General features: G+C 30.8%; 1 protein-coding gene across 3 annotated transcripts in view; it reads left to right on the forward strand.

Moving 5' to 3' along the window:
- The window catches only part of LOC132279344 (patatin-like protein 2), a 61,977-nt gene that overhangs the window by 23,464 nt on the left and 25,626 nt on the right, over nucleotides 1-12,887 (forward strand). For 2 of the 3 annotated variants that reach the window (XM_059781303.1, XM_059781305.1), the window contains 2 exons: nucleotides 2,349-2,423; nucleotides 3,661-3,743. The gene's annotated coding sequence lies outside the window, so the exon portion shown is untranslated. The remainder of the gene's footprint in view (nucleotides 1-2,348; nucleotides 2,424-3,660; nucleotides 3,744-12,887) is intronic. The other variant, XM_059781304.1, reaches the window with a different exon arrangement.

Here is a 12,887-nt window from a genome sequence, read left to right on the forward strand (position 1 = left end):
TCTTAGGAGTCTTAATTTAGTCTAGAAGCATTCCCTAAGATTTTTTACAATAATTTTGAAAGCAATTACAGAGTTTAATCAAGCCATTTAAACTAGCATTGTTGAAGAACGGCAGTGAAACTCGTTTGCAACATCAGTTTTATCCCAACCCCTCTGTTCTTCCTCCAATTTAAATTTAAAGTCTTAAATTACATCTAGTATCCAATCAGACCTTGGTTGATTTCAGTAAGATTCAGTAAGATTCAAAATAAAAATTAGAACAGTGAGTCGATATGCCCAAAACAGAGTCAAGAAAACATACGTGCTATAATTATTTTGTAAATAACTTTTCACAGATAAAACGATCAAGTAAAACATATATAAAACATGCATGGTTCAGTTTAAGACCAATTAATCTCCTAGAGACTGTCTAGGTGCACAGAACACAAGCCAAAGGGAAGGAGGAAGATAAGAACTTGTCTTTGAGTTACAGACTTGAAGTTCTAAATTTCCAGTTTCTGTAGTCTTCCTTGAACTGCTCTGCCAAATCCCCAGTTTCACGCTCTATTTCTTAGCATCCCTTGGTGATACAGACGTAACTTTATATTTTCTAAAACCCTAAACCCCAGTATGTACATGTATATATAGGCTTCAATTTACTCAACCCTCTTCCAAGTCTGACTATAAGTCGGCCAACGATAAATCCTAACACCCTAACTTTAGATAAATAAAATAATTACCCCGTGAAAATTAAACATTTAAATTAAACCAATTAAGTTAAATAAATTAAATTAAGTCAATTAATCAATTCAAACAACACCAAAACCAATTAAAATAAAAATTAAATAAAATCACAATTAATTCAAACATTCCAGCAGCAAATAATCATTTAAATAAAATAAAATGCAATTAATCAAATAAATAAATACCAATTAAATACAATTAAATACATATCACATAGGTAAACAATTAAACCAAATAATCACGCAAAAATACAATAAAAATAACAAATAAATGCCGAGACTATCCTTTTTTTAAAATTAGGGGTATTACAATTTGTGTACTAGATATTTATATAGTGTTCTTGTCTTTCATTTTACTAGTACTTTGCTTTATTTCTTAGCTTTAGGATCGAAGAGTAACTTCAATAATAAATATTGAAAGAACCAGTAATTGATTGGAAAGATAGCAATAGAATATGAAGCTGAGAAATTTGAGATATGCGTAAATGCGATATTTTGTAGGATAATGCTGAGGATATTTTGTAGAATAGTTCTAGACATTTATTTTTTGTTTTAACGTATGTTAATTATTTATTTATATATATATTAGATTAACATATGAAATCTGAATAGCATCCCAGACTTCAAAATCAGTTTTCACTGTTGTGGGTTGGTTTGCTGATCTTGACCGGAGATGTCAATACCCATATATAAGCTAAACCTTTAACTTTCTGCTGCTCTTGGCCACTCAAAATGAATGCCTATTGGAAGTCTGATTTTGTAGTAATAGATGAAACTTTTGCAGATATATAGGCCTTTTTCTAAATCTAGTGATAGGATTGTCAGCATCTTTGAAATGTTAATTTCAGTAGTAGAGAAAAATTTGAATTGATAAATCATTAATGTGTTCACTGACTGTTAATGAGTTTAGAATAATAAAGTGTGTCTAATTATTGTTGCTGATCTAAACATAGTTGCTAATCCCACCAAGCTTTAGGCCGACCTGTGCCCGTTGACGGGCCCAGTTTAAGACATGAACTTTGAAATTCCATGAGTGTAGAATGAGCAAAAATGATGGCAGCTTTCAGAATACTAAACAGTGCAAGGAAAGATAATGTTAGAATATATATATATATATATAGATTCTGCAAATTTCAAGCACAAGGAACCAACTTGTTCAGTTCCTGTATTCTTTTTCTTTTTCTTTTTCAGATTTTCCATTTTATGGGTGAAGTAATTGTTTTCTAGTGGGTAGAAATCATAAACAATATATATATTGTGTTATTTGTAGTGAATGCTTCTTTGACTAGATTTGGTTTCAACTTTCTTGAGAAGTCTACGCTGCAATAGTTGTTGTTTTTCTGGTTCTATTATTTCATGGACAATTGCTAGAATATAAACTAATTTGGACAGATTTATAACACTTACAAGAACTGGGTGAAATACTTTTGGCCTTTGAAGTCTATTAAGGGGTTTTCGGTTGCACAAAATAGATTTTAATTTGGAATTATAATTATGTGAAATTCGAATTTAATGGGTCCAACTTACTTCATCATCATCTTTTTTCTCTTTTTTTTTTATTTTTTTATTTTTATTTTCTTACTTTAATTTGTTTTGCTTACCTAAGCTTCTATCTGTTATTTACAGTCATTTTGGAATAAATTAGCTTTCTGGTGAAATCCCATCCCAGCTTTTTAGCTTAAACATGGAGCTAATGCATTTGTAAGTTTCATTGAATTGTCCAGTTACAAGATTTATACATTTGAGTCTTTAAGATGCTGCTCCACCTACATTTGTGCATACTTGAGTCTTTAACAACCTCTCGCATTTCAGTGAGTTGTAAGTAAACAAGAAAAAACTCATCAACTAAAGCCTCTATACTTGTTTTTTAGGAATTCCACATTGTCCTGCATTTTCTTTTTTTGTTTACCAATAGAGCCTTTTAATTATCCACTTTCAGGTACTTGTCCAATAATAAACTGAATGATCCAGTTCGCAATCTTACTGGCATGAATTCTCTCAATTATGTGCAAGTATAAACCATATTACAAACTGCCCGAGCATATTATCTACTTCTCAAAACCATTTCCTCTTCTTTTTTTTTTCTTTTTTTTTTCTTTTTTTAGTACATTACAATCATCTAACACAGAAATATGCCCAAGGGATAGTAATCTTCCACTGTTATTGGATTATGTTGTATGGAGATTGATTACCATTAATAAAATTTCCAATATGATCTAATTATCATGACTAATCAAAAAAACTGAGATGAATGAAATATCTACCTCTTTTTTTTTTTTGGAAAAAGTATTTTGCTTGCAGAAATAGTTAGATGCCTAAGTAATATTCAGTTTTCTAACTTGATATTACAAAAGAACGATGTCATGAACCTTCCCGAGATTTGTTCTATAATTTTGGATTTGAAATAAGTTTGTAAAGTTTTGTGAACTTGTTTCCCCTCACCTCAAATCAAGAATAGTCAAATTAGACAGTGACAGGTATTTTTTTATTTTATTTTTAATGTTTCCGGAAGATAGCTTTGAGTATTTAACAACAACAAAAAAAAAAAAAGGGATTACAAAGTCCCCCTCCTTCGTAGTAAGTTTATGTATTTGGACATTTTGTTTTAATCATTTTTTTTTTTTTTTTGCCTATCCATTCTCTAGCTGGTTTGGAGCATGCTAAAAAAAGTGTGACTGAGATGGTTATATGGCCTTTATTACGTCTGATATTTCCAGTTAACAGATATGGATCTTGTAACAAAACTAATTTATGATTGAAAGATCCTTATATGTTTTGTTACTGAAATTAATGGTTAGAAGGATTTAAAAGATTTTGATACTTAACCACTTCAGTCTCATTATGTATTTCTGTGATATAATTACAGGTTTCATTTTTATTTTGTTTAATTTAATTTTTTTCCTGATGAAACAAGGGATTTGGCTCTTTCCACTTGCAGGGTCATTATTTTGGTTCATGTGGAATGGGTGTCTTCATATCAGATTGGTTCTGTTGTTCTGCTTCTGTCGGCTTCTGTTCTTGGTATGTGCCATGGTTCTTTGATCCGCCCTATCTTCTGTTGTTTCTCTTCCAGATGTAGGGTGGTGCTGACGTTTTTTTTTTTTTTTGCTCCAACCTATTATATTTTTTTATTGTTGTGCCATATGAGATATTTTTTTATGTTTTTTATTTTAAAAGTATTGATTTGCTTTACCTTTTTAGACAAAACCTGCATCAATGGACCATTTAGGAATAATGTTTCATTTTTTTACTTTCTATTTTTTTTTTTCACCCTTTTGTGAGGCAAAAATTTTGGAGTTCATTGTCAGGTGATATATGACTGATACCCTAAAATGAGCATTAATCAATGTAATGTACATAATATTCATACACTAGCAGCAGTAATAATATCTAGTGTAATGGTTGAGCTAATTCTTTGTAATACGAGAGAGATTTTTTATTTGAAAACCAGTAATTATTGAATTCTTTAACCCTACTATTTCCTTGTAGATATTTGCACATTGTATTAACTATAGAGATAATTGTTTACCAAATCTTCAATCAACCAGAAATAGTAAATAAAAGGGAAAATCCAATAAATGACTAATAATTCAATCATGTACACAAAATAGGCATTATTTCCATAGTTTAAAATGTTGTATTTATGTTCCTTCACTGTTATACAAGTGGTGGGAGGGATATGGATATGGATCAGAAAAACTCTTGAGAACAACATTTTTCTATATATAATTCCTTCAAATTCATTTTATTAAGAAGGCACGCCAACATAGTGCAAGTTTCATGTTTGATGTTTATCCATAATATCCATTATTTCACGTAATCAATGGAGGTGTGGACTTCCCAATGAGAATCTCAATTTAACTTTCAGTTATACCCGTAATCTAGAAGCATAGCCAACCCCTGAACATCAAGATCAGATAATTGATAATTCTTCCTTTATATTCTTGAGTTTCTTCCTCTTTCTTTCCCTATCTGAGGAAGAAAAGTTGGATAGAAAATAAAAAATATATTTAATGGATACTTTCCCGAACCAAAATGTAACAGGACCAGGTTCAACTGAAGAAGTTTTACCCAATTTTAGTTGGCCTTTATTTTCAAAAAAATTATTCCAAGAGATAGTATAATTTGATACCTATATTCATAGCCTTGTTATTCTAGCGGGCCTTTATTTATTATGTTGTTTTTGAATTGTACGCAGTTGCATCACATATAGGATTAACTTGTCTCAAATAAGTCTCTTGTAGTAACTTGTAATTTTATCATAAAACTAGTTCTAAACAAGAAACAAGATTTAAATTAATTGAAAGAATAAATAGTGATAGGAATAACATATATACTGTTTGAAATAAAAATTGCGGTAAACAAATGCTTATAGGTTTGTGATGTAGGACAGAAAGTGTTGTCATACCAAACTGATATAGAACTAGAATGAAAGAAGGGGATGAGAATGAGAATATGAGGTCAGGCTAGAAGGTCAGATGACATATGAGGGGAGTGAAAATTTAGATTGAAAGAGATAGGCTAGAGAGACTGAGAGATTGAGAATAACAAAAACAAAGAGGGAGAAAGAGATATAGAGAATTTGTAAACTCGCGATAAAAATTCATTAAAAAAACTAAGTTTGAACATTGTTTTATTAAGATACGTCCCCTCAAACTCATTAAAATATCTTTTTCTTAGTGTGATCAGTTTAGCCTTTTCTATTTTCTGGTACAAGTCTTTTTCTCTTTAATTTGTATCTCAATTCTCAATTATAAGACTTATATGTCAATTGCAGGGTGAAATGATGCATGGGTTGGACATGGTTTCGTGATTCCAAGCTACCAAAGTGCATCCTAGTTAACATGATTGATACCTAAACAATCACTTGGCAGTCAAATACATTCAATGTATTGATCCTAGTTAGGTAGTACCAAATTATTTGAAAATTCAATAACTAACAAAAAGGTACACAATTTACACACTTGTGCTCACAGTTTGGTGGCCTTAACCCAAGTGTGCTCAACATTTTATATGCTTCTTCATCCCTATTTACTCTTTCCATCCTTTCAGCTCCTTCACAATACAAAAGATCATATATTGTAATACCCCTAATTTTAAAAGGATAGTCTCGGTATTTATTTATTTATTTTTATTGTATTTTTTTTAATTGTTTAATTGATTATTTGACTAATTGTTTATGTGTTTAATTGAATTAAGTGTTACTTGGTTAATTGGCTACTTATCTATGTGTTATTTGTATTTTGTCTAGGTGTTATTTGTATTATTTGTTTAATTAGATTGTGCACTTAAATGATGTATTTGATTAATTGTAATTAATTATAAATTAAATGATTAAATGTTTTATTTTATTTTATGGTTATGATTAGTGGTAATGGACTAACTAATTGGGTCCCACGGACTACTTGAATAGGAGGTTGGATGGGTATGGATAATTACCCATAGATAGTTGTATATGTATATATATAGATATATATGTATATACATATATATAAGAATGTAATACCCCTAATTTTAAAAGGATAGTCTCGGTATTTATTTATTTATTTTTATTGTATTTTTTTTAATTGTTTAATTGATTATTTGACTAATTGTTTATGTATTTAATTGAATTAAGTGTTACTTGGTTAATTGGCTACTTATCTATGTGTTATTTGTATTTTGTCTAGGTGTTATTTGTATTATTTGTTTAATTAGATTATGCACTTAAATGATGTATTTGATTAATTGTAATTAATTATAAATTAAATGATTAAATGTTTTATTTTATTTTATTTTATTTTATGGTTATGATTAGTGGTAATGGACTAACTAATTGGGTCCCACGGACTACTTGAATAGGAGGTTGGATGGGTATGGATAATTACCCATGGATAGTTGTATATGTATATATATAGATATATATGTATATACATATATATAAAAAGGAAAGTAATTTATTAATATTATAGTAACTTTAGTATTAATAAATAATCTGATGTATATATTTTATATATTTATATAATAAGGATATACATATATTTTATACGTAACATGTTTTAAGTTACCTTTTTAATATTATGGTAACTTTAGTATAAATAAATAATCTGATGTATATATTTTATTTATTTAATAAGGATACAGATAGATTATATACGTAACATGTTTTAAGTTACTTTTTAATATTATAGTAACTTTAGTATAAATAAATAATCTGATGTATATATTTTATTTATTTAATGAGGATATAGATAGATTATATACGTAACATGTTTTAAGTTACCTTTTAATATTATGGTAACTTTAGTATTAATAAATAATCTAATGTATATATTTTATTTAATTAATAAGGATATACATAAATTATATACGTAACATATTTTAAGTTACCTTTTTAATATTTTTATTTTTTATTTTTCTTTATTAAGTTGACTTGGATTACGAAAAGGAATAGGGTTATTATTTAGCCTATAAATACACAACTATAGGTTGAAAAATGAGTGAAAATATATCACGTAATATATTCTATAGAGAAAGAGTTAGAGAGAGAAGGAGAAAGAAGAAGGAATGAGGAGAAAACCCTGTAGAGAGAAGATCAAGGAATAAGAAGTTTAACTTTCGATTCGAAAGTTTAAGGCAAGTTCTTCTTCTATCTCTTTCCCTTTGATTTGTGTTTCTGTACATGCCTAGGAAATTCCAGAATTTATTAAACACATAAAATTAAATAATTATGCATGTTTAATTGGGTTAGAACATAGGTTTTATGAAATTGGTTTATATCTGTTCTTGTGTTATGAATTGATAAAATGCATGATTTTGATTTGATTTCTTATGTGAATTTTTACATGTTTAAATTATGTATTTTTCATATCTGTGGAATGATGGAACATAGAAATATACCTAGGATTCCTGAACATTAAATAGGGACTAGGTTTGGGTTTTCATAAATTTGAATAGACTCAATCATAATGATGCTTGCTATTTGAATGTTTTAAACAAACGAATGGATTTAATCTTTTAAAATATTTTAGCAATTGAGATTAAATGTGTAGGATGAATTGGATATAGAGAATCATTATTTAACGGTATAATAAAATATCATTATATATAAGATTCAGTTTGTGTAGGACATATGATATAGGAAGTTTAAAGAAATATTAAGTCATTCCTATTATGTGATAACTTGATATCATATTTATCATAGTTATTTATGGAATGTTTGATGTATTTCCTTAATTGTTACATCAATTGTTGGATTGTGTGGTTTAATGCACCGGTATGGGACGGTGGCATTCTAGGGATGGATTAACTTATCAGTTAAGTCCTACCTATTTTATATAAGGGAATGGATTAACTAAAATGTTAAGTCCTACTTATATTTAAGTCAGGTCAGCTGAACAAGTTGAATGACTTATGGAGGATTAATTTATTATATAAGGGAATGGATTAACTAAAATGTTAAGTCCTACTTATATTCAAGTCAGGTCAGCTGAATAAGTTGAATGACTTATGGAGGATTAATTTATACTGGATAGGATGGTTACTAGAGTATATATATATAAATATGGTGCCATGATATGAGCTTGAGTCTCAGGATCAATGGTTAGGGCGCGTATATCGCCAGGGATGTGTAGCTAGATATAGTGTAGTTGTGTACCCTGGTAGGTCTAGGTACTCATGCCCACTATATGTGCGTTTTGCATGTTGCCTACTATTCAGGTTGAGACAACCCTATAGTCTAGTGAGGTTCCTTTAGTGTGTATATATATATATATATACGGACTATTAGTTACTGTTGGATTGACTAGGATGTATACGTGTATCGGATCTCTGCTTGGACTGTAGTAGAGTAGAACTTGTTTGTGGGCCTGACCCACCATTATTTTTCAGGTGTTCGTGCTGAGCGGGGATCAGTCTACTTCATTCTTCCGATGCTACATAGGAGTTCCTTTATGATTCAGTTTCCTGTTTTAGATTACTGTCATTTGTTTAGTTTGGATTTTCTAGGGGTCCACACAGTATGGATTCCCGAGTTGTTTTTGGAGGATCAGTTGTATCAGAAGAGTTTATTAATTAATGGAAATATATTATGAGGTTTATTATTAGATTATCATTTTCTTTTTTTTGTCAGCATTTTATTTATTCTTCTTTATTCTTTTGTACTCTGTGTTCGTTTATTATCAATTTGTTTTGATATCTTCGGGTATTCGGGCGTGGGCCTGGCCAACCCGCATTCGAAAATTCGGGGGTATCACAGTTGGTATCAGAGCACTCCAGGTTCAAGTGTCCTTAGGAGTGTCTTTCATTATGTGACTTCTGCGTTGCGTCTCTTAAAACTTAGAGCCCATATTAGGATTCGTTGTACTTTATTTACGGTTTGTTAGGAGGAGCTGATGTTAATTATATTCTGTAGTCATAGAATGGTTGGCACTAGAAAAAGGATGGGTTCAAGGTGAAAGCAATAAAGACCCAAAGGAGTAGAGGAGTATGTTATCGATTTAGTTGCCAGAAAGCAGAGTTAAGGATTGACGGTCTAGGTTCGTTTGGCGTTACTTTAAAAGTATAAGTCAAGGAAGGATTTAGGTGTACGTGATAGGTCACCGCATATCGGGACCAACACGACTTCAGTTGATTTCAAAAAGGAGACAAGCAAGGAGTAGGAGCTGAAGAGGATCCTAATGGAGGAGATTTATGTGTATCCAATAGAGAGGGTACTAAATCTTGAAGAGGGATGATTGCGCGAGGTAATCTGAATTGCTAGTAGTATATCGAATATTATTAGTAGAATTGGGGTTGATCAATCTACAAATAATTAAATCTTTCTTATCATCTCTAAAAGAGGTATATAAGAAGTATTGTTCAAAAGTTTGGGGATCGGATGTGTTCTTATCAGAACGAAATACATAATTTTTAAATCACATACAAAAAGGCATTGGTATTATGTTGTGACGTTCTAATTCGATTTATAAAGTCAAGTAAGACAGTTTACATTCTGCATATAAGGGGGATTAGGAAAACATTTGTGCTTTTAAGCGATGTTTTAAAGGATATGTTTCGAGGTTGGATAATTATTTACGAAACTATTAAAGGAAATTTTGAAATAATCTAGTAATGTTGATTTCAAATGAGACTTTCTTTTCTAGAAAGAACGATGTCCTAAATAGGAGTATATTTTGTTTTATTGTGTTTATCATACGTGTTTTTCATTTTTATTTTTTGTTAATTACTCGGGATTTGGTATGTGGTTTAGTTGGGGACACAAGTGTGTGATCAGCCAACTATTAATTTAATAACATAACATGGAGTAATAGCGCTATTTACGCTAGATTTGTGAGCGTACGGTCGTAGGATTTGGTAGATACACATAAATCTAGTCAATCTATTGGACCTGGACATGTGTCATTATGGTGTGTTTTGGGATGTGATAATTAAACCATCACTACGAGTCAAACAATCTAGAACGATTAATTTGATATACTTTACGTTATGTATGGATTCGTATCATATTACAACGCCATGATATTGGTGATTGTTAATGTTTCGGTATACTTGAGGTAGTGGTAAATAAAGATCACTAAAACGCCATGATGATATATCAGAGGTGCTGGATTTGCTAAACATCTTCTTGAAAATTTCAGAAGTTGTTACTAAGTCAGAAGGAGGATTTAGTACTGGATTAAGTACTTATTAGAATGACACCGAGTGAGGATAGGAGACTGAATAAATATTCATCAGTCTATTCTTAATCAAGAATTTTATTCGTGAGGGCGTGTCATTAGGAGGAGTTGTCGGTGTTGCATATAGAGGAGGAAACTAAGTCTTATTCACTTGTATAAATAATATGAATTTTTTTTTTTTTTTAGGTCACAATTTGCAACAATTAGCTGTTGCTAGGAAATTGATAACTTATGTAGAGGATGGATGGATTTCATATTCTTTTGAAGTTAGATAAAGAAGTCGGATTGTCATTAACTTGTCTTAAAGAAGCAGGGTGTGTCAAAGACAAGATGGTGAGACCAAACACCTTTATAAAGATGAGGTGCATGGTATGTATGGAAATGTCATAATTTGTTGACTTTTGTTGAGTTAAAGTCGTAGTTGACTATTGATAAATGGAATTACCGATTGACTTTCAATATCGGTAAGTTTATCACAGATCAGTAGTGGATAGATTTAGTTGCAGAATTCGCTTTTGAAGATGCTCCAATTTAAACAATGGGTACAGACGAAAACTGGTGGTACCGGATTAACAGTACTTTCTACAGACAGATTGGATGGAGGATGCAAAGACTAAGTTTCACAACTCTTAGTTCTTTATTTATCCTAGTGGAAATATGATACTTCACGGTATGAAGCAGACGTTTGGAGGACAGGCAGGAGGGGGGACATAGTGATTTTGTCTCCCATTGTAATTTTTATTAGATAGTCGAGATGAACCATTAGAGATCACTAGATCATTTACAGCTATTCCCTATGTTGAAGTGGAAATGAGATAGCATTTTCCACGGATTTAGTTGAGGGATTGCTGACTTCGCACAAGGGTCATGATTCTGGATGGGATATTGGTTGACTGATAAGTTAGGTCAGCTTAGTTCTTGTCTATTTCAAATTGGTAGGACTTTAGTTCATACGAATAGAATGGATCACGAGACGGTTTAGATAGATAGAAGTGGTAATTCACACTTTATATCAAGTTCCGTCTAGTAGAAACAATTATGGAAGTGGATGCTCTCAACAACCGATAAGATATTTAAATCTTTCGATTAGTTGATGAGTTATCAGTTGAATTTATAACATGTGTAATAATAACACTTGTTATTACCAAGATAATTTAGGAGGTCAACTTTGAATATCGGAGCTGACCATGGAGAAGGTGTTACCTTACTCAGATGGAGTTTAAGATACTGGAGAATGATTTAATAGTTTCTGTAAATAGTGTTATGATAGTCGGGCGACTGAGATGGAAAGTTTATAATTTTTCTCGGTGTACTCAGACGGTTCGAAGGTACATCATGACATCAAATGTCAATTTTGGTGAACAGATACGGATAAGGATGCACATATAATTGCCCTAAGTGTAAAACCTGCTACAATGATGGAAAGTTGATCATCAGATTTCGTAGGAATCTTTAGCCACTTCCTAAAACAAATATGGAAGTTGAACTAAACAGGAGTGACGGTCGGTGGGAAGGATCGACATTGATTTGGAATTTCAATTTTCCATATGGAATCCGAGTGGTGGATTGAGAAAGATCACTTGAGGATATAAATTTGAGTGATGCATATTTTAGAACTTTATAGTAGTTCTATAGTTCAGCGATAGTGGTGTTATAGCATGTGGATGTCCATATTAGTGGATGTAAAGTGCTATTTCGAAGGAGCTTTATGAAGATTTTGGAGCAGCAGCTCTACTTCATATCTATAGACGGAGGATTTAATCGAGAGATTAAATTAGACCATAAACCCTGTCTACCACTTGGTATATTGGAGTTAAGTAGAGCCCTTATAGTAAGGTTGCGTTTACTTGGGAATAGGATGATGTTTTTCGCTCACAGTTTCCAAGCATAATGGAAGAATAATGAAAGGAAGTAAGGGCGAATTCCGAGGACGGAATTCCTTTTTTTAGGGGGGAAGAATGTAATACCCCTAATTTTAAAAGGATAGTCTCGGTATTTATTTATTTATTTTTATTGTATTTTTTTTAATTGTTTAATTGATTATTTGACTAATTGTTTATGTGTTTAATTGAATTAAGTGTTACTTGGTTAATTGGCTACTTATCTATGTGTTATTTGTATTTTGTCTAGGTGTTATTTGTATTATTTGTTTAATTAGATTGTGCACTTAAATGATGTATTTGATTAATTGTAATTAATTATAAATTAAATGATTAAATGTTTTATTTTATTTTATGGTTATGATTAGTGGTAATGAACTAACTAATTGGGTCCCACGGACTACTTGAATAGGAGGTTGGATGGGTATGGATAATTACCCATGAATAGTTGTATATGTATATATATAGATATATATGTATATACATATATATAAGAATGTAATACCCCTAATTTTAAAAGGATAGTCTCGGTATTTATTTATTTATTTTTATTGTATTTTTTTTAATTGTTTAATTGATTATTTGACTAATTGTTTATGTGTTTAATTGAATTAAGTGTTACTTGGTTA

The sequence above is a fragment of the Cornus florida genome, unplaced genomic scaffold, assembly GCF_030987335.1.
Source record: "Cornus florida cultivar Cherokee Brave unplaced genomic scaffold, ASM3098733v1 CherokeeBrave_3.0.0_Hap2_Chr10, whole genome shotgun sequence".
Classification (NCBI taxonomy): domain Eukaryota; kingdom Viridiplantae; phylum Streptophyta; class Magnoliopsida; order Cornales; family Cornaceae; genus Cornus; species Cornus florida.